This window comes from Mytilus californianus, unplaced genomic scaffold (genome assembly GCF_021869535.1).
Source record: "Mytilus californianus isolate M0D057914Y unplaced genomic scaffold, xbMytCali1.0.p SCAF_4, whole genome shotgun sequence".
Lineage (NCBI taxonomy): Eukaryota > Metazoa > Mollusca > Bivalvia > Mytilida > Mytilidae > Mytilus > Mytilus californianus.
Genome location: NW_026262690.1, coordinates 71,711,556 through 71,732,707, shown reverse-complemented (window position 1 = coordinate 71,732,707; position 21,152 = coordinate 71,711,556). Strand labels below are relative to the sequence as shown.

At 33.5% G+C, this 21,152-nt stretch overlaps 1 protein-coding gene across 1 annotated transcript in view; it reads right to left on the bottom strand.

Moving 5' to 3' along the window:
- LOC127738450 (monocarboxylate transporter 11-like) overlaps positions 1 to 20,659 on the bottom strand; it is a 50,732-nt gene extending 30,073 nt beyond the window's left edge. Inside the window, exon 1 of the mRNA XM_052249709.1 lies at positions 20,514 to 20,659. The gene's annotated coding sequence lies outside the window, so the exon portion shown is untranslated. The remainder of the gene's footprint in view (positions 1 to 20,513) is intronic.
- Positions 20,660 to 21,152: the final 493 nt, after the last annotated feature.

Genomic DNA, 21,152 nt, shown 5'->3' with positions numbered 1-21,152 from the left:
CAGAGGTCGAACCCTGAATAGTTGGGGCGAGTATGACACAACATTCAAGCTTGATATGGCTCTGAATTTAGATTGTGATTAAATATTTGACAAAGCATGGGTTCTGACACAGAATGAATGTGGTCTAAGAATTTAAAATTTTGAATTGGACATTTACTTATTATAATCCGATATCAAAATAAGGTATAATAGATTCAGCTTATCAAAGAACCCCAAGAATTCAATTTTTGATGAAATCAAACAGTTTAATTCTATACGTCGATTTAGACCAACTTGAAATATGGGCCAAAATAAAAACTAGAGGCTCCCAAGAGCCGGTGTCGCTCATCTGTATCTACTGTTGTTTTCGAAATCATGTAAAATAAGGTTAAAATCATAATCAATAGTATTAGATATCCTAATGATGATTGAGGCCAAGTTTGGTTTTTAAATATGGCCTAGTAGTTAAATTAAAAGCAGATGATCCCATTGTAGTCTTACAATAGTTACTGAAGATCACTTATCATTATTCAAATTAGTTTTCAAGTTGTGACCATTTGAAATGTTTTTTTTTACAATTTTCTCTTAGACTTCTATAGTAAACCCCCATGTTCCATTTTAGCCATGGCGGCCATGTTGGTTGGATGACAGTGTCATCAGATACATTTTTTAATCAAGATACCCTATTGAAAATTGTGCCTAAGTTTAATTCTATTTGGCCCAGTAGATTAAGTAGGAAAGATTTTTGTAAAAGATTACAAAAATTTACGAAAAATTGACTATAAAGGGCAATAACTCCTTAAGGGGTCAATTGACAATTTTGGTTATATGTCTTATTTGTAGATCATACTTTGCTGAACATTATTGCTGTTTACAGTTTATCTCTATCTATAATAATATTTAAGATAATAACCAAAACTGCAAAATTTCCTTAAATTTACCAATTCATGGGCAGCAACCCAACAACGGGTTGTTTGATTCGTCTGAAAATTTCAGGGCAGATAAATCTAAACCTTATTAACATTTTACCCATGTCGGACTTGCTCTTAATGCATTAGTTTCAGAGATATAAGCCAAAAACTGCGTTCTACCCCTATTTTCTATTTTTAGCCATGTCGGCCATGTTGGTTGGCAGGCGGGGTCTTTGGACATATTTTTTAAACTAGATACCCTAATGATGATTGTGGCCAAGTTTGGTTAAATTTGTCTCAATAGTTTCAGAGGAGAAGATTTTTGTAAAAGATAATAAAAATTTACGAAAAATGGTAAAAAATTGACTATAAAGGGTAATAACTCCTTAAGGGGTCAATTGACAATTTTGGTCATGTTGACTTATTTGTAGATCTTACTTTGCTGAACATTATTGCTGTTACAGTTTATTTCTATCTGTAATAATATTCAAGATAATAACTAAAAACTGCAAAATTTCCTTAAAATTACCAATTCAGGGGCAGCAACCCAACAACGGGTTGTCTGATTCGTCTGAAAATTTAAGGGCGGATAGATCTCAACCTGATAAACATTTTTATTCCTTCAGATTTGCTCTAAATGCTTTAGTGTCAGAGATATAAGCCAAAAACTGCGTTTTACCGCTATGTTCTATTTTTAGCCATGTCGGCCATGTTGGTTGGCAGGCGGGGTCATCGGACACATTTTTTAAACTAGATACCCTAATGGTGATTGTGGCTAAGTTTAATTTTGAACCTTTTGGACCTTAATGTGCACCAATTTGAAAACCGGGCCTAAAATAAAAAATCTAAGTACAAAAATGTACACGGTTAGATTCAGCATATCAAAGAACCCAAATAATTCAATTTTTATTGAAATAAAAAAAAGTTTATTTTTGATGGTTAGGGCCATAACCCCCAAAATCCGTAGACTTATACTCAAGTTATTGTCCTGACACCAGAAAATCCTTGTTTTTTTTTACCCTGATTCCAAAACGATTTGGGCCGTAACCCCTAAAATCAATCACAACTTTCCTTTAGAGGTATGGAACCTTTTGGTACAATTCCATAGAGATCCATACACTTATACACAAGTTATTGTCCAGAAACATGTATGTCCTGAAACAAGTAAAATGCTTGTTTTGGCTCCTTTTTGGACCCTAATTCCTAATCAGTTAGGACAATAACCCCCTAAATTAACCCCCAATTCAAACAGGAAACCCAACGGTCTAATCTATATAAAAAACGATAACCGAGCAACACTTATGAACCACACCAACAAACGACAACCACTGAACAACAGGCTCCTGACTTACTACAGGTGCATACAAAGCCCATTATAACTATTCTCTCTTACACATGGAGTTCTTCACTATAAAGACAAGGTGGTCATATGAAATTAATTGAGGGATAGCAGACTGTTTTCGGATAATCTTATTAGTTTTCCAAGGAATTTAAAAAAAGTGTAATAGCTGTGATGAAGATGCTTACAATGAGATAACACAGCACGAGATAACAACCACTATATTTTTACCACCTAGAAGAGCAGGAACCTTGGAGTTTATGGTTAGATACGAGATAACAACCACTATATGTTTTACCGCCTAGAGGAGCAGGAACCTTGGAGTTTATGGTTGGACACGAGATAACAACCATGACATGTTTGACCGCCTAGAAGAGCAGAAACCTAGGAGTTTATGGTTAGACACGAGATAACAACCACTTCATGTTTTTCCTCATTTATACTCAAAGCCAGGTGAAATAATATTATACATTAAGACGACAATATTTAGAGTTTACAACCGCTATATGTTTTACCGCACAGAATAGCAGGAATCTTGGGAGTTTAAGGTTAGACTCAACTCCAGGTTGAATAATATTATACATTAATAAGACAACATTTAGAGATAGCAACCACTACATGTTTTACCGCTCAGAATATCAGGAACCTTGGAGGGAGTTTATGGTTAGACTCAAAGCCAAGTGAAACATTAGACATTAGACAGCAAGACAACACTATTTTAGAGATTACTACACACATTCATTTAAAAAAAGACATGAATAAGAAATACTCTTTTGTATTAAGTTCATCCAGGTAACTGTATTGTCGTAAGGGTATGCAAATACCTGTTTATAAAGATTAGAACAGTTGGGACATTACTATAAGCCAATCTCGGTACTTCCTGCGTTATATGCATTGTCGTAATGTATGCAAATAATTTGTTAATAAAGATTGGAACAGTTGCACAGTTGTGCTATACGCCAATCTCGGTACTTCCTGCTTTATATATGTTTTTTGGAAAGAAGACCTACTGACAATTCTATGATCAGGAATATGACGACACTATTTTAGAGATTACTACACACATTCATTTAAAAAAAAAAGACATGAGTAAGAAGTACTCTTTTGTATTATGTTCATCTTTTAGTCTATAGTTGTGTACCACCTCGCCCGTAATTAGTCTATTGGGGATAGTTGTCTCATTGGCTTTCATTCCACTTGTCCTTATTTTTATATTTTAATGGTATTTCTTGATTTTGGAAAATTCCTTGATATGATCAATCATTGAATTTTACTATCCAGATCTAAGGCATACAGACTTGTGACTTATCTTAGTCTGCAGTTGTTTTGATTATATCTATCGGAAAAAATATTTAATGTAGAATAAGGCAATTACTATATCAATGTGATATTTCTATATTAGAATCGACTTCAAAAGATAGTTATTTCAAGGTAACTGCTCTTTCTTCATATATATAATGCTGAATGATCGTTGGTTGTTTAAAGTCCAGTGGCAAATATTTCGTGCATGTTCAGGACGAGAAAAAAAATCAACATTAAATACATTAGTAGGTCCTGAAACTGAGGCCGTCCGGGATGAAGGTTGTGAAAATATAGATTCCACCACTGCATCAAGCTTAAGTGTGTTACGATATTTCTCAACTCGAGACAGTTAAGATTGATTGTTGGTGTTTTAACGCCACTTTTAAGCGCCACATTTGGGCTATTTCGTGGCGGCCAGTTTTTATTGCTGGAGGAAGCCGGAGTGCCCAGAGAAAACCACCGACCTTCGATAGGAAAACGGACAATCCTAGTCAATTAAGATTGGAGTCGAGTGCACCCGCACGAGCGGAGTTCGAACTCACAACCTCATTGTTGACTGGCTAGTGATTACAGTAGTAGAACTACTTAGACCACTTGGCCACCGAGGCCCCTCGAGACAGTTAAGTATTAGATACAGAACAAAGGTAACAACAACAACAACAAAAAAAAACAAAAAAATACAGGCTGGTAACAACCGTTGCGGTATAGTTTTTTTCTGCACGAGTAGTCAAGTCAAGTCCGATGCGATAGCCGAGGACCTTGACCTGACTACAAGTACAGAAAAAAATATACGTTTATTTTGCTACTTTTGTTTTGTATCTGACTTTTAATTAGGAAGATATACATTTTGCATTTCAGACGATTGCATAATTAAAAAGATTGAACACAAAAAATATGCATACCGGTTTATGTACCACGATGTTTGGAGATATTTAGTCTTAAATAAATTAAGGATTTTGCGTTAACACTTGCGTTTCTCAATTCGATCAGCTGTGTGCGAGGAAAAAATTACTGCGTATTCCTTTGATACATATCAGTGAAGTAGGAGTAGATTGAAAAGTTGAGAAAGAAGAGGGGGGGGGGGGGGGGGGGGCGGTTACAGTGATAAGAAAAAAAAAGACCTTTAATCTATATTTTCTATCATGATAGTCTAATAGTCTAGAAAAATAAGTTAAAAGATATAAGAAGATGTGGTATGAGTGCCAATGAGACAACTCTCCATCCAAGTCAAAATTTATAAAAGTAAACCATTGTAGGTCAAAGTACGGTCTTCAACACGGAGCCTTGGCTCACACCGAACAGCAAGCTATAAAGGGCCCCAAACATTACTAGTGTAAAACCATTCAAACGGGAAAACCAAAAGTCTAATCTATATAAAAAAAACGAGAAACGAGAAACACTTATGAACCACATCAACAAACGACAACTACTGAACATCAGATTCCTGACTTAGGACAGGTGCAAACAATTGCAGCGGGTTTAAGCGTTTTTATGGTACCAAACCTTCACCCTTATCTGAAACAATAGTGTAACATCACAACATAGAAAGACACACTATAAAATATCAATTGAAATGGCTTGACTCAATCAAAAGACATATTAACACCAGTGAATATACACTGAACAAATAAATTTGATCTATGATACAATGTAAATACAAAATAAATGAACTAAGGGAAGAATAATTAAAGTAACATGTTATACCGCCGTGACTGAATGTTAAACAATTTAAGAAAAACAATATGCTTGAACAAAAATATCAGCCATTTGCAATTACTTTAAACACAGGTAAATGAAAATAATTTTGTTGTTAGGTATACGTGTACAGTTTAAATGGAGAAAGGAAATATTTTTACAAAATAAATAATTTTGATTTTCATAGTACGAAGAAGTGAAAATTTATAGTAATACCAAACACTTATCAAAGCTGGTATAAAGACCAGATATAAGTAAACATTAAATAACAAAAAAGCATTACAATTAGTATCAACAGGTCAAATAAACAAGAAAGTACGATTTGAGAGTACTCGCAGTTACGGACAGCTAGTTAAAAGCAAAAACAATTAATAATAAAAAATTATGCATCAGAGACTAAGCTCCTCTTTTGTAGCCACTTTACATTTTAAAAACAAAATAAATTGCCAAAGTGGTGGAGGGGCTTATAGTTTTGCCCCTCATTTTTGTGTAATGCGGGTATGGTATCCTTTCCCGGCACCTACGCCCCTGCATTTATATTAATCCCTCCACACCAAGAAAGAATCATATTAGACTGGTACCCGGCCGTTATTGTATATTCCGAAGGCATACTGAATATTTTACGGAGGGAACCAACCTAGAAGCATATATACGTACAAACAAACAAAGCAAATTCCTTGAACATGAAGAAAAAATGGGAAATATGTGACGTCATCAGGCATTGTCGCCTTTTTTCATGACGTCACAATAGGAAATTCAGAAGGAAATGAGCTGTCATAAAATTATTTGCCGAGAAGTTTTCTCTATAGAGATGAGAAATATTGTTCCCACACCGATCGAGAAATGTGTAAAACCATGAAAATTAGAGAAATTAGGCCTTCCAACAGGCCACCTACGGACGCCTTGTTTTGAGAGTTGTTGCACAGGTTCTTAACGTGCAAAAAAAACGTGGCATTCTCTTTACAAGAGGCATCGGAGTTAACGTCTCCATTCTGACCGGACGTGGCTGCGAACTTGTACATCCAACACAGCCAAAGGGACGCCCCACTTTGGCAAGGGTTTTACTGGCGGTCGGAAGAAGACCTAAGTTACCATGTTTCTATTCCCAAGTCACCCTTGGGGGTCAATGATTTACTCTTATATTTTATATATAGTGATTCAGATGACACTACTGTCCATCACTGAACTATATTCAGATATCATTAAAGGACTTACGTGCTTTACAGATAACGATATGGTAATAAATACTGACTTAAAATTGCAACAGACAGGTCATTTGGAGTAAGATCTGCTTACCCTTCCGGAGCATATGAAATTGTAAGAGATAAATTTGTCCTGGTAAAATATGTCCGGGCGGACACATATTACTAGTATAAAAAGTCCATGGTTACAGAATTTACTAGTATTTTTAGTCCGATGTTAGTAATTTATGTCCCCAGACTAATTTTCCTAGGAATTCAAGTCCATGTCATTAATATTCCTAGGTAAAAACGTCCATGTCCTTTTTTTTTATAGAAAAAATATTAATGAATCAAATTATTTGCATTTAAACAATATTGGAAATTTAAATATTAAGTTTTAATATTATTTAAGAGTTGTGTTTTTAATAAAATTTATGTCCCCAGACTAATTTTCCTAGGAAATCATGTCCATGTCATTAATATTCCTAGGTAAAACGTCCATGCCCTTTATTTTAAAAGGTAAATATAAATGTTATTGTTTAAGAGTTGTGTATCAATTTTTTTAATATAATGTTTGTCCCCAGACTAATTTTCCTAGGAAATCATGTCCATGTCATTAATATTCCTAGGTAAAAACGTCCATGCCATTTATTTTAAAAAGAAAATTTTAATGAAACAAATTATTTACATGTTAACAATGGAAATTCAATTTTTATGTTTTAATATTGTTTAAGAGTTGTGCATTAATATTTTAATAAAATTCATGTCCCCAGACTAATTTTCTTAGGAAATCATGTCCATGTCATTAATATTCCTAGGTGAAAACGTCCATTCCCTTTATTTTGAAAGTTAAATTTAAATGTTATGTTTTAATATTGTTTTAGAGTTGTGTAATAATATTTTAATAAAATTTATGTCCCCAGACTAATTTTCCTAGGACATCATGTCCATGTCATTAACATGCCTAGGTTATAACGTCCGGCCATGTCATTTATTTTAATAGGAAAAATTAATGAAACTTTCCAATCTTAACTAAGAAAATATGTTGTTATTTTTATTTTCAATAATTTTTACAGCGGATTTCATTGAGTGTGTAGGAATAGGTATTATCTTTGGTTAGCTTGGTTGCTAGATGAACCGTGAAGTCATCATTAGGTTACTAGGTAAACTATCCCCCTTTATGAGTAGACTAGTCCAACAGATAACCAATTCTATCTGTCTGTCGGACTAGTCTACTCATAAAGGAGGGTAGTTTACCTAACCTAATAATGACTTCACGGTTCAGCTAGCAAGCAAGCTAACCAAAGATTTTACCTTTTCCTACACACTCAATGAAATCGGCTGTAAAATATAATAAAAATTACTAGAAAAACAAGTCTTAGGACAATTTTTCCTAGGAAAATAAGTGCCAGACATATTTTACTAGCTATGGACTTATTTTCCTAGGAAAATTTGTCCTGTGACTTAAATTCCTAGTAAAATAATGGTCATGGATTTGATTAACTAGGAAAAAAAGTCTGGCGGACAAATTTTACTACCGGACCAAATTTACTGTTACAAAATCACCCCCGGTATTGCTTCGGGGCTTGTGATGTTCAGTCTTGAGTTCTTTGTAATGTTTTGTGAACGGTTGTTTGTCTTTTCATCGTTTTACCGTTTTTTGCAATGATGTCGTCAGTTTCTCTTCGTCTCAAGAGTTTTGCCTTTCCCCTTTAAAGCATTCGCTTCTTTTGATGGAAAAGACTTTAAGTCTCAAATTTCAAAACATAAACGGTACTCCTGATAATGTATACTGATGTAAAATGATATGACGTCAAGTCCGAAAATCTACTTGGTATTGCTTTTTGTCCCTCTCTGTCATATGGTCTGAACAAATAAATACTATGGTTTTTATAATGATTACAACCAGTGTTCTTAACACGTATGAATTAGCAAAACGATATCGAAATCTTGTTAACAAATTGTCTTTACGAAGGTTTCTTTTTTGTGAATATAGGGATAATGCACAAAAAATACGTTACTATATTAACAGCTACAGCTTTATATTATAATATATATTGTGACGTGTGGTTAAAAACGTAGTGTGATCATCATAACAAAATTAAATTAAATAATTTTCATCCAGATATTTTTGTATTCATATCTTTTTGAAAATTTAGATAGTATCTTTTAAGTCTTTATGGTCTACAGATCTTCTATGCAATAAATTAAACATTATATTAACTATATCATATTTTCTACTTAAATCATATTATTAAACCATATGTGTCATTTTTGAATTAACATATTAAACCCACATATTATTTACGTGTGCATGTTAGCAAATAAAATTTATTCGTATTACGATTAATATTTCTTACTAATCTTTATATCAAAATATTCCTCCAGACAGGACATAATGTGTCGAGGTATCGGATTTATCGTCCCCATTCTGACCGGACGTGGCTGCGTACTTGTACATCCCACACAGCCAAACGGATGCCCCACTTTGGCAAGGGTTTTACTGGCGGTCGGACGAAGACCAAGATTGACCACCCCAGTCACCCTAGGGAGGAATTTGAAAAATAGAAAGGAATATCATAAAGAAGTATAGATCGTTCTTTCTTGAATTTCTCACTTTAATTTGTACGAGCCGGTTACCATTTGAGTTTAATAGAGAAATAAAATCATATCGTTAAAAAATCTATAGTTAATCGTCACATGAGTTATCCCATTCCCACCCGCAATCCCGTTTAAATTCACTAAAAAAAAGACAGTGGAAAATTTTGGCTGTATTTCAATACGACATAAAATGGCAGAGTCTATTTCCAGTAATGTATGTAAATATGGCGCGGAATCGAGGTAATGTGTATTTATTTTAGCATTTTAAAATATACTAAATTCAATTAAGCATAATCTAAGGTCAACTCAGCATATCCTAAAATCAATTAAGCATATACTTTATAGTATATGCTTTAATGATTTTGTTCACAAATGTAACTATGTAAAGTTAGCTTTCTGAACATGCTGACCTCATGATAACCGGAACTTTATTATTAGCGAATCAAATGATTTTCGCTATCAGCATCTACATGACGTCACACGGATCACAATTTCTATAACATTTTTTTGACAACGTGTAATGGAATTGAGCAGCATGTTATACGTTTACTAAGAACAGATGATAGGAACCCAGCGATGGCGTGACTGAAAGGCGTTGCAAGAAAAAATTTGAGGGTTGCTATGATAATTCCAGTGTTATGACATTTTACAACTGATCAAGTCTTTGTTGCAAGATATTCAAGATTTGAAATACAATGTATAATCAGACTAGAAAGAGAATAAATGTGCGGGTAACCATCACTTATCTAATCGTCAAAAATGGAACACTTTTATGCGATATTTTTAAAGATAGCTTGGACTTCGGATAAAGGCATATCAAAAGAGAGGCGAAAGATACCAAAGGGACATTCAAACTCATAAGTCGAAAATAAACAGACAACGCCATGGCACAAAAAGAAAAAGACAAAAACTAAAAGACAAACAACAGCACACAAAACACAACATAGAAAACTAAAGACTGAGCAAACCTTAAACGATTTTTCGATCATTTTACATAATCCATTTACTCAAAATGTTATTCGGCTCTAAGCCATGTGTTGAAGGCATTTCTCTGTACTGAGTGTTCTTGCGTTTGTTTGTACTGTATTCCTGTTACGTAGTGTTGGCATTTTAGCGATATATTTTTTAACATTGCCATATAAGCGGGAGGTTTGGCCAGCTATAAAACCAGGTTCAACCCAACACCTTTTCTTAAAATGTCCTGTACCAAGTCAGGAATATGGCAGTTGTTATCAAATAGTCCGTTTCTATGTATGTTGGCGTTTGTTTTTCTTGCAGTTCAGTGTTTCTGTTGTTCCGTTGTTTTCCTCTTATAGTTGAAGTGTTTCCCTCGGTTTTAGTCTGTAACCCGGAAGTGTTTTCTCTCAATCGATTTATGACGTTTGAAAAGCTGTATACTACTGTTGCCTTTATTTAAATTTAATTTTGCTAATATTACATGTTTTGTCAAAAATTGCACCAAATGAAAATTTAACCGAAATGAATTAATTTGTATATGAAAAACAATTATACATAGCTCTACTATAGGTAGAGTTTTGGTTTGGGTTAAGAATTATCTGTTTATCCATTTTTGAATAATTAATGAAAATTTGGCAAAATCTTTTAAATGCAACTTTGAATCATCTTTAAGAATGTTTGATTGGCTTACATGTTCAGCAACCCGACATGCAATATGGTTACAAAGCTGTGATACTGGACATTGAAAAACTTTTTTTTAAATGGTCCCGACGTGAAATTAACTCGGGGGAAATGCCATACTTCTTCATTTTTTTGTATATGCATCCGCCGTTTGGCAGTTATGAATGTATAAATACGTAGCCACGTTCGGTTGGAATTGGGTCATTTTCTTGTAGGGATATTGTTATGTTTTCTGCACTGTTGCAGGGCAAACCTTCCGCAACTCCAAAATCCAACATTTGTCGGTACCTATTTTTCCGTAATACCTGTCTATAATGAGTTGATTTTTGTTTGATATTGTATAATAAGAAAGTTCGAGTTGGCGTTTAATTTTAGATTACCTAATTTATCAGAAAAAAAGTCAGGAACCTGTTGTTCAGTGGTTGTCGTTTGTTGTTTTCATTTTTTATACAAATTAGACCGTTGGTTTTCCTGTTTGAAATGTTTTACACTAGTCATTTTGGGGCCGTTTATAGCTTGCTGTTCGGTGCCAGCCAAGGCTTCGTGTTGAAGGCCGTACTTTAACCTATAATTGTTTATTTTTTTACACATTGCGACTTAGATGGAGAGTTGTCTCATTGGCACTCATACCACATCTTCTTATTTCTACTTGAAAGTAGGCATCAGGGGAAGTAACTACTTGTATTTCCGACAATTAAATATATTATACACATTGCGCATTGTAAATTATAACAGGTACTAGAGTGGGATTTAACCCTAGTCTCGGTCTTGTTCTAGAAGAAATATCTATCATATAAATTAAGTAAAGACTGGACAAAACTCTGTGTGCTGATGATAAAAGTGATATTAAAATTTTCTTTTTTTCAAAAAGAAGAAATTTCTACATATGAAAGGTTTTTAACTTATGTTGGATTTGCTGGTGCACGGTGTTCTTACATGTTTCAGGACTTTTAGAAATAATGCTGGACCAATGAAATAAACTCGGAGAGGATATATAATTAATATTAAACACGGTAGGTCAAGCTTATCTCACCATCTGTGCCAAAAATATTACATTATTCCCTTGTTTCCTCTCTAAGGCGTTCCGTTTTATATAATTTCCATTTTAGTACGAAATTTCCGTTCCAAAATGGGATATTTCTACAAATAAAACTTTACCGAGTGGTTGAAATATTGTAAAGATCCCAATGAAGAGTGACCACACCGAATGCATATATTATTGTCGCCAAGATATGGTTTAATTAAGATTTTCTACAATTTCTTATTGTATAGTGTTGATGTGTAGTAAATTATTGCCGCCAAGAAAAACAATGGCCATAAACTCCAAAAATAAAACTAAGCATTAGGTAAAACACATTCCAATAAACACTAATTGAAATAGATTGAAAGAAAAGCAAACAAAATCCAACTTAAAACCAAAACAGAGATATAGGATTACAAAGAAGTTAATGCCATTTGTTAAAATTACATTTTCTTCTCCAAAAGTCCTTAACAGAGCAGAATATTCAGAAATGGAATCTGGGCTAAATTAGATAAACATCATCATTGAAAGGAAACATTTGTATAATTGTCATTACGTTGATCACTACTAACATTATGGTTTAAAGCCACTAATGCATAGCCCCATTGCTTTCTATGTTAAATTCTGCACTTTCAAGTATTGATGGCTACTTTGTCTTAACTTCATACAAACTGACAGTCATTTCATGTCAAAACTATACATTATCCTGACTTGTACTGAAAAATTCAACATACCTAAAATTGTATATAAGAGCGTACTGGTTCCCGGAAGTTTGATAGTACAAAAAACAGGTACTTCTGATCTGAACAAAGGGCAAATGTGCCCTCATAATATAATTCTATATAATTTTTTTTATTATTCAAAAGAAACTTTCAACAAGGGTTCTACAGTGATCCCAAGTCCCCAAGCTTTCATTTGATACCAACACTACCCACATATTTCACCTATTGACAAAGATACAGCTATGCGTAGGAACTATTTTGTTTAAAATATGTACTACTTTCTTGTATGTTCTTTCCGACCGGGCCCGAATTAGTGGTTTTATACCTTATCAGCTAATTGATGTTTTACCTGCGGGGATTGATTGATTGTTGGTTGCTTAACCTCCCAGTGGCAAATATTTCATCAATGTTCAGGACGAGAACTCAATAGGTAGTTCCTGTAGTAGAGGCCGTTCGGATTGAAGATCGGGGACATTGGGACTGCCACTAGAAAGTGAGGGTACATTGGATAAAGACTGAAAGTTATCCTTGCAACAGGCAACCTTCGGATTCCTCAAAAAAAATGTTTCAAGGGCTCTTAACGTGCAGAGAACATTGGATAAAGACTGAAAGTTATCCTTGCAACAGGCCACCTTCGGATTCCTTAAAAAAAATGTTTCAAGGGCTCTTAACGTGCAGAGAACGTGGTTCTCTCTCTACACGAGGCATCGGATTTAACGTCCCAATTATGACCGGACTTGGCTAAGAACTTGTACATCCCGCACAGTCAAACGGACGCCCCACTTTGGCAAGGGGTTTACTGCCGTTCGGAAGAAGACCAAGTGTAACCATATTTCTATTCCACAGTCGCCCTTGGGCATCAAAATAGAGACTGTATTCTAGGCATTTTTGTACTGACTGTGGAGAACTTAATAAAGTATCTTCATCTCTATGTCCAGTATTTAGAAACTTGAATCCATATTTTACATTACGGACTCCGTGTTACAGTTGAACATTCCTCTTCACGTGCAAGAGAATACAAGATCCGCCGTTAAACATTTCATACCTTATTTACATTTAAAAATATTGAACCATTATTATTATTGAAACTATGTCCAAATAATCTTAAAAATCGTGTATTCATTGGACAAACATTCCAACAGAATTAAAGCAATTAAGGGGCATATGCTAATGAGAGATATTTTACCGATAAACAGGTTCCTTCCCAGAATATTTATATGTAAATAATCACATATGCTCGTACACAACTTAAAGTCTTATTGTTGACAATTTAAATTAAGGTTTACTGGTACCAACAGTGACGGCACTCTTTCTTCCTGTTATATTGTATTCTATGCATGAAAGGGCTCTGCGTGAAATGAACAATAGGTGTTTTAAATATATATATATATACTAGAACACACCCGCATCCGTGGCTGAAGTAAAGTACCTACGCCTTATTTTTAGCCGGTATTTTTAATATTCGTATTGTCATTTAATAAAGTCATGCTGATTATAAGGTTCACAGTTTTCTCTGCTTTCAAAATCTTTTTGTTTGAACCCGACCTCAGGTTTTCTTAAAACAACCGGAAACTACTTGTAGATATATTTTTGTGGCCAATGATTGCATTTAGCAGTGTCAATTCCTGTATAATGACGAAATTCAGGTGTGATTATGACCCGTGTATATAGCAAATCCCAAATACATCGTTTGGTGGTGCGCCTGACAGAGGCGGAACGTACACATTAGGTAACAGGTAACATGTGACATTATACTATTGGTATCGGATTCGACCCGGAACTTGCTAATTAGTGGTAATGTCAATTATGTGGAAAACAAAAGGGCCTGTAATGGTGTAATTTTTAATCAACACCATTGTCCTATATTAGTTATATATAAAGTTGAATTCTTTGATTCGTCGATTTGACGTCATGCCGGCTAACAAATTGGACATCGTTATTTTAGAAGTATAGATATGTTAGACTCAGATCGAAGTCCGGTCTCTAATCGACGTCCGTTCCTCAAATCGATGTCACAATAAAAGTGTTACAAATCGACGGCCAATTTTATACCCCTTTAATCGACGTCGTTTTTGTTCTCAAATCGACGTCCAATATTTGGCTTCTCTAATCGACGCCCGTTTTATGGATTTGCCGCAATGAAGTCATAACTTTATTAAATGACCGATGTATACAGGTTGTGATATCAATTTTAAAATTTAAGAGATTATATAAAAATAAGTAGATGCGGTATGATTGCCAATGGGACAACTATCCACTAGAGTTCAAATGAGGTGGATGTAAGCAATTATAGGCAACCGTACGGCTTTCAACAATGATAAAAACCCATACCGTAAAGTCGGCTATAAAAGGCCACGACATGAAAAATGTAGACAATTCAAACTAGAAAACTAGCGGTCTTATTTATAACAAAACAATAAAAATTCCGAAAAACAAATATGACAGACATAAACCAACGACAATCACTGGACTACAGGCACATAAAGAATTTGGCGGGGGTTAAACATGTTTGTGAGCGCTTAACCCTCCCCTAACCTGGAACAGTGGTGTAGCACCACAATATAAAAACATAATGCCAATTTCTTTTTTATATTTTTCATTCCAGGAGTAAAACTCAGAAATTTGTTGAAAAATATCTTAAGAGTCCGAATTATAATACTCTCAAAACAGTTGGCTATACTTCTTTATTTTGTCCATTGTTGAAGACTGAATGTTGCCGTCTATATGTCGTTTTGTTTTCTTTGTCGTTGGGTTGTTTTCTCATTGACTTATACTCACTTTTCATTTATCAATATGAATATGAATGACATTCGACAACATAGATCGATTGGATTAGTTTCTATCAAGATAAATATTAATATACATGTATATATTATAAGATGCCGGTGGTTGTCTTGTCATTTATCGATGTTAGTCCTTTTATTTTGTTTTAGTTGATTCTCTGGGAAGAGATATAACTGACAGTGTTGCTCATTCTCATACGTCTACTAATTCATTACAAATCGTAATGTATAAAAACAATAAGTTTCTTAAAACAGCTTTACATCAAGCAAACTGATACAGATGATTTAAATAGAGATCAATCTAATAACAGTATTGCTGCGTCGGATAGAAATCGAACTTATGCAAATGAATATAAATACATCTGTTACCTATTTCGAATTGAAAAAATATCTATGGAAAGTCTGTAACTGTTCGAAAATTGGGTTGTTATAAAAAAAAAACAAAAAAAAACTTCTTCTTTTATTTCGTATTTGAATGTTCCAAAACCAATCAAAGTCTTATATATGTACTTGTATACGTGCAGTAATTTATTATTTATTGATATTGACATCGATTAGTGAAACTACAATCGATCGGACGTCGTTTTGGCAATAAATGACGTCACATTGGACGTCGATTAGAGGGTTGAAATATTGGACACTGATTTGAGAATGTGACGTCAGATTTGGACGTCGATTTGAGCAACGGACATCGATTTGAGACCGGACGTCGATCTGAGTCTAATATATATATGTACAAGATATAATCTATCTCATAACATTGGTACAATTTTGAAATGTATTCTTGATAAATAGCTTTTTACTAAAATAGGAAATGCATCAAATTACGGACGGAAAATCTCACATCTTTAAGATGTAATAAAACATAATGAAGGTATTAAAATGGTTATTGTCACCAAATTGAATGCGAAATTGTAAATGCGTTATGAATCCTTTATGCCTTTATATACCGTCTGTACAAGTAAATCTAGGTTTTATATCAGGTTCAGTATAGCAACAATTGAAGCTTATGTAGTTCAATTGGGCTTTATTAGCTAGAGTGCTATAAAAATGTTTTCCATTGACCATTTTCCAGGGCAATTTCAGTTTCCACATTAATACAATTTCGTGTACTTGCCATGCAATTGAAGTCAAAGTTTGATAGGCATAATTTATAATGATCAATTATCAATGATTGAATACTTTGTATCCTTGGCTTTCAAATATTCGGCTTTGAGCGTTCCTGATGCGTCAAATCCAGAAAAGCGCTTCGGACGCATACAATTTATAAAGTGTTGTTTTTCATTTTCTACGAAAACGTCATTCACAAAAGACCACACACAAAAGTTGAAAATTGAGCAAGAGAACCCAACCAAAATACACGGAGAAATGATTTGAAGTTCTTGCTTTAATATCGACATAATCATACCCCCGCTTTAAAAAAGTGGGGGTATACTGTTTTACCTCTGTCTGTCCGTCCGTCCATCCGTCCCATGAATATTTTTCGTCGCATCTATCTCAGGGACTACATAATAAGGATTTCTGAAATTTGGTTTCAAGGTTTATATAAGTCCGCTATACCGTGTGATGCGTTTTCAGATTCACCACTCAACAACTTCCTGTTTACCGAACACTTACATATTTTTACACTATTAAAATTATCCAGTTGCTGCGGGGGTAACACAAGTGAGCAGTAGCTCGCAGTTTTACTTGTTAGTCTTTTAATATAAGCGAATATCGTAGGTCCATATCGTTTGCCTTCAACGTTTTATAACAAATTTTACCATTGATTAAAAAAAAACGTTGTATGCAAACGATAAGGACCTACGAAGGCTTATAGTATAGGACTAACTCGTCAAGTGATTCTGAGGACATGAATTGACAAAACAAAGAACTACACTGAATATTAGAGAACAAGCAACAGGAACCAATTTAAAAGATATCTATGGGTTTACCCTTGGGCTCTGGAAGAGTTAGCACTTTCTGCTCCATTATTGGAAACCGTCGTGTTGCGCTGGTTATAAACAATGGAATTGCAAGTCTCATTAAGTGATGTCACAATCGGGGGAAAAGATGAAGAAATTGTGTCCATGATAAGTGGAACAACCCGTGGTTTATCACGCCATTCTCCATTTTAATAGATCACTATCACTTATCTTTTTACTTAAAATAAACGTACGTGCATCAAATATAAACATATGCAGACCATGATAATAGGTTTGATTAAAAATATGCAAAACCAGACCCTGAAAATCCTCAACTTGGACAAATTCAGTGTTATTAGCCCGCCTAGTTAATCTTTTCGCGTAGTTTCCGTTTGGACCATACGGACTATTTCAGTTCATCCATTTTAGTATATGTAGCTATTTATAAATTTATAACCATCAACTTTGATATCACATTTCCAAAAGTTGTCACAACTGAAAGGTGAATTTCAAAGTAGATATACAGAGCTATGTGAAAAACTGAAACAGTTAGAAAACTCAAAATGTTTCAACGAGTTGGACTCCGTTATCACTGAGTCTGAAATATCCAAAGCCATTTCACACTTAAAATGCAATAAATCATCAGGCTTGGATAACATTAGTAATAATATGATAAAGAATGGACAGACTTTTCTTTTAAAAAGTTTTCAACAGATGTTTAGTACTTGTCTGTCTTCAGGTATATACCCAACATCTTGGGCTGAAGGTTATACTACACCAATTTTTAAAAGCAACGATACAAGTGACCCTAACAATTACAGAGAAATAACAATAACAAGTGCAATTGGAAAGCTTTTTAATAGAATATTAAGTCTAAGACTGGACAAATTTCTTCAGGAACATAACATTATACATGATAGTCAAATTGGATTCACAAGGAAAGCCAGAACTGCAGATCATATGTTTATTTTAAACTGTCTTATTAACAAATACTGTAATTCAAAAGAAGGTAGACTGTTTGCCTGTTTTGTTGATTTTCAGAAGGCTTTTGATACTGTTATACATACAGGGATCAAGATTAAACTACTAGATATTGGGGTTGGGTCTTATTTTTATAACATTATTAAAAGTATGTATGAAATTAGCAAATCATGTGTCAAAATTCAAAATCAAGTAAGTGATTTTTTCCCATTAGATATTGGAGTCAAACAAGGTGACAACCTCAGTCCTGATTTATTCAAGATATTCATAAATGATTTGCCCAGATATTTGTCAAATACTAGAGACCCAGTTAATGTCAATGACAAAGATCTACATTGTTTAATGTATGCGGATGATATTGTTTTATTATCTACATCAGCTGAAGAACTACCAGAAAAGCTGGGAATGCTTGATAAATTTTGCAAAGATTGTTGTCTCAATGTGAATACTAATAAGACAAAGGTTCTGATTTTCAACAAGGCAGGCAGACATGTAAAACAGATTTTCACATTTCAGAATATAAATCTGGAATGTGTTTCAAATTACAAATACCTAGGTTTATATTTAAGCTCATCTGGTTCATTCAGTTATGCTCAAAATGAACTATACAAAAAATCCTTGAAAGCTTATTTCAAATTAAGGAAAGATCTTTTATCACTTAATCCTGATGTAAAAACAAGTATTCATGTTTTTGACCACACTGTAAAACCTATTTTATTTTATGGTAGCGAAATATGGGGGATGTTTAATTCTCTTTCCTCTAAATGTAAGAAGGAAGATATATCTTTTGAAAAATTATATATTCAGGTTTACCCTGTGAGAAACTTCATATAAAATTTTGTAAATTTATACTTGGGGTACACAAGAAAACAACAAATGCTGCAGTGTTATCTGAACTTGGAAGATTTCCAATATATTTTAATATTATAATAGGAATGTTATTGTACTGGTATAGATTAGAGAATTTAGGTAATAATTTTCCTCTATTAAAAGAGGCATATACACAATCAAAGACACTACATCACATGAATATAACATCATGGTATCATGGTTCAATAAATGTTATTTTTAAAATACTTGGTATTGACTATACAAATGCCATAAATGCTCCATTTTGTGAATCCTTATACAAATTTAAGAAATATATACAAACCAAGCTATCAATATTGTTTATTAGCTGTTGGAAAAAACAAATAGATAAATTTTCAGACAGTAAACTGAAAACCTACCTTTTATATAAAACAAATTTTGGTTTTGAAAAATATCTAACATTGATCAAGAATTTTGAACTTAGAAGAAGTTTTACTAAATTACGTGTATCTTCTCATAGATTACAAATAGAATTAGGTAGATATCAGGGTATTCCCCGAATTAACAGAATATGTAATAAATGTTCTTCCAATACTGTCGAAGATGAGGCTCATTTTCTATTTGATTGTAACAAATTTGAGGATGATAGAAATTGTATGTTAGCTAGCATTGCAAAATATAATTCTTATTTTAATCATATGAGCAGTCAAAGCAAAATTATCTGGTTATTTAGTGTAGAAAATGTTGAGTTACTTAAAATAATATGTAATTTTATATACAAACATCTTCCTTAGTGAAGATTAGTTAAAGGAAATATATGTGTGTATATACATTTGATTGGACATAGAAAATTATATTCATCTGAATATCACAAACATACTAGCCGTTTAAAAAAAAAAATTGATTGTTAGAATATATTATTTATTCAAATGTTCTCTTATATCCTTGAGGCATCGTCCCCTGGTATCAACTGCATTCAAGTTACCTATGATGCTTCCTTGTTTGCTTTTGATACAGGTAAGAAAGAGACATTTACACACATTTTACATGCCTATGGCCCATAAGGTATCGCCCCCTGGTGTCAGCTGCCTTTAGGAAACCATAATACTTTCCTATTTGCTGCTGACACAGGATGAGTCATGGACATGTTAAATATCTACTTTCTTTTTGGCTAATTATTATATGTTTAATTGATCCAACTTTTTGCGTACTATACATATATGGATATCTATTTTTCTTTTTTCTTTTTGGGCTGCTTGTTTGTTATCTATATCAACCACACTTGCAATAAAATGCATTAGTATTAAAAAAAACATACTATAGATTCTTTATCTACGTATTCTTTAAGAACTTAAATAGTTCTCGTTAAACTTTTTTTTTATCTCATTGTTTGTATTGTATTATGAAAAATTATTGATGTTGTAATGTTTATGCCCTTTGGGGCCCATAATTGGAAATAAAATATCTTATCTTATTGTTTGATGGAGCTATTTATAACCGATACATATATAAGAATATACGCTCAACACAACAAATTTGTGTTGCTAAGCTTTGATATTTATTCATAATTTTGCTCCACATAGATATACAAATTAAATGATAATCTAGGTGAACCCATTCATACTAAAATGTAAATATTTACATACCTTAAGTGTGTTGACCTGGTGTTGTATTTAAACAAATCAACTTTCTCCAACATCATATGGTTTAATAAACTGGAAGTTAACCTACTTAAATGTACACATGTTAGGGTTCTTTAGTACACATTTAAAGCAAGTATATCAATTCTATTAGTTGACTATGTTACGTATATTTGGATTTGAACGGTCAATCTTTCACTTGTATCGTAAACACAAATGTTTTAGTGTGTAGGTAATAAATGTTTATCAATCAAATCAGTGAAAAATAGTAATCCATTACATTAGTAGTCAATGTTAATCAACCAGTCAATAACTATTCTGGTCAACCACGTGTACTCATCATCATATTGTGTTTATTATTTACGGTTTTGTTATTATTCTCCTAATCCTGAGCGTCTTGATCGGCTAATAAAAATGAGTTATTTTGATAACATCGCATTATATTTACCATTTGTCGTACAGATTTGTGTAATCTTGACTGTCGTTTGCTCAATATCCAGTGGCAAATATTTCAAGCATGTCGAGGAAGAGAATTTATTCACAAAGATTACAATAGGTGTCGACCAGGATGATGGGCAGGAAACTTGGAATGCTACTGAAAAATCAGGACATATTAAATGGGACAGAAATTTGACCTTGTAACAG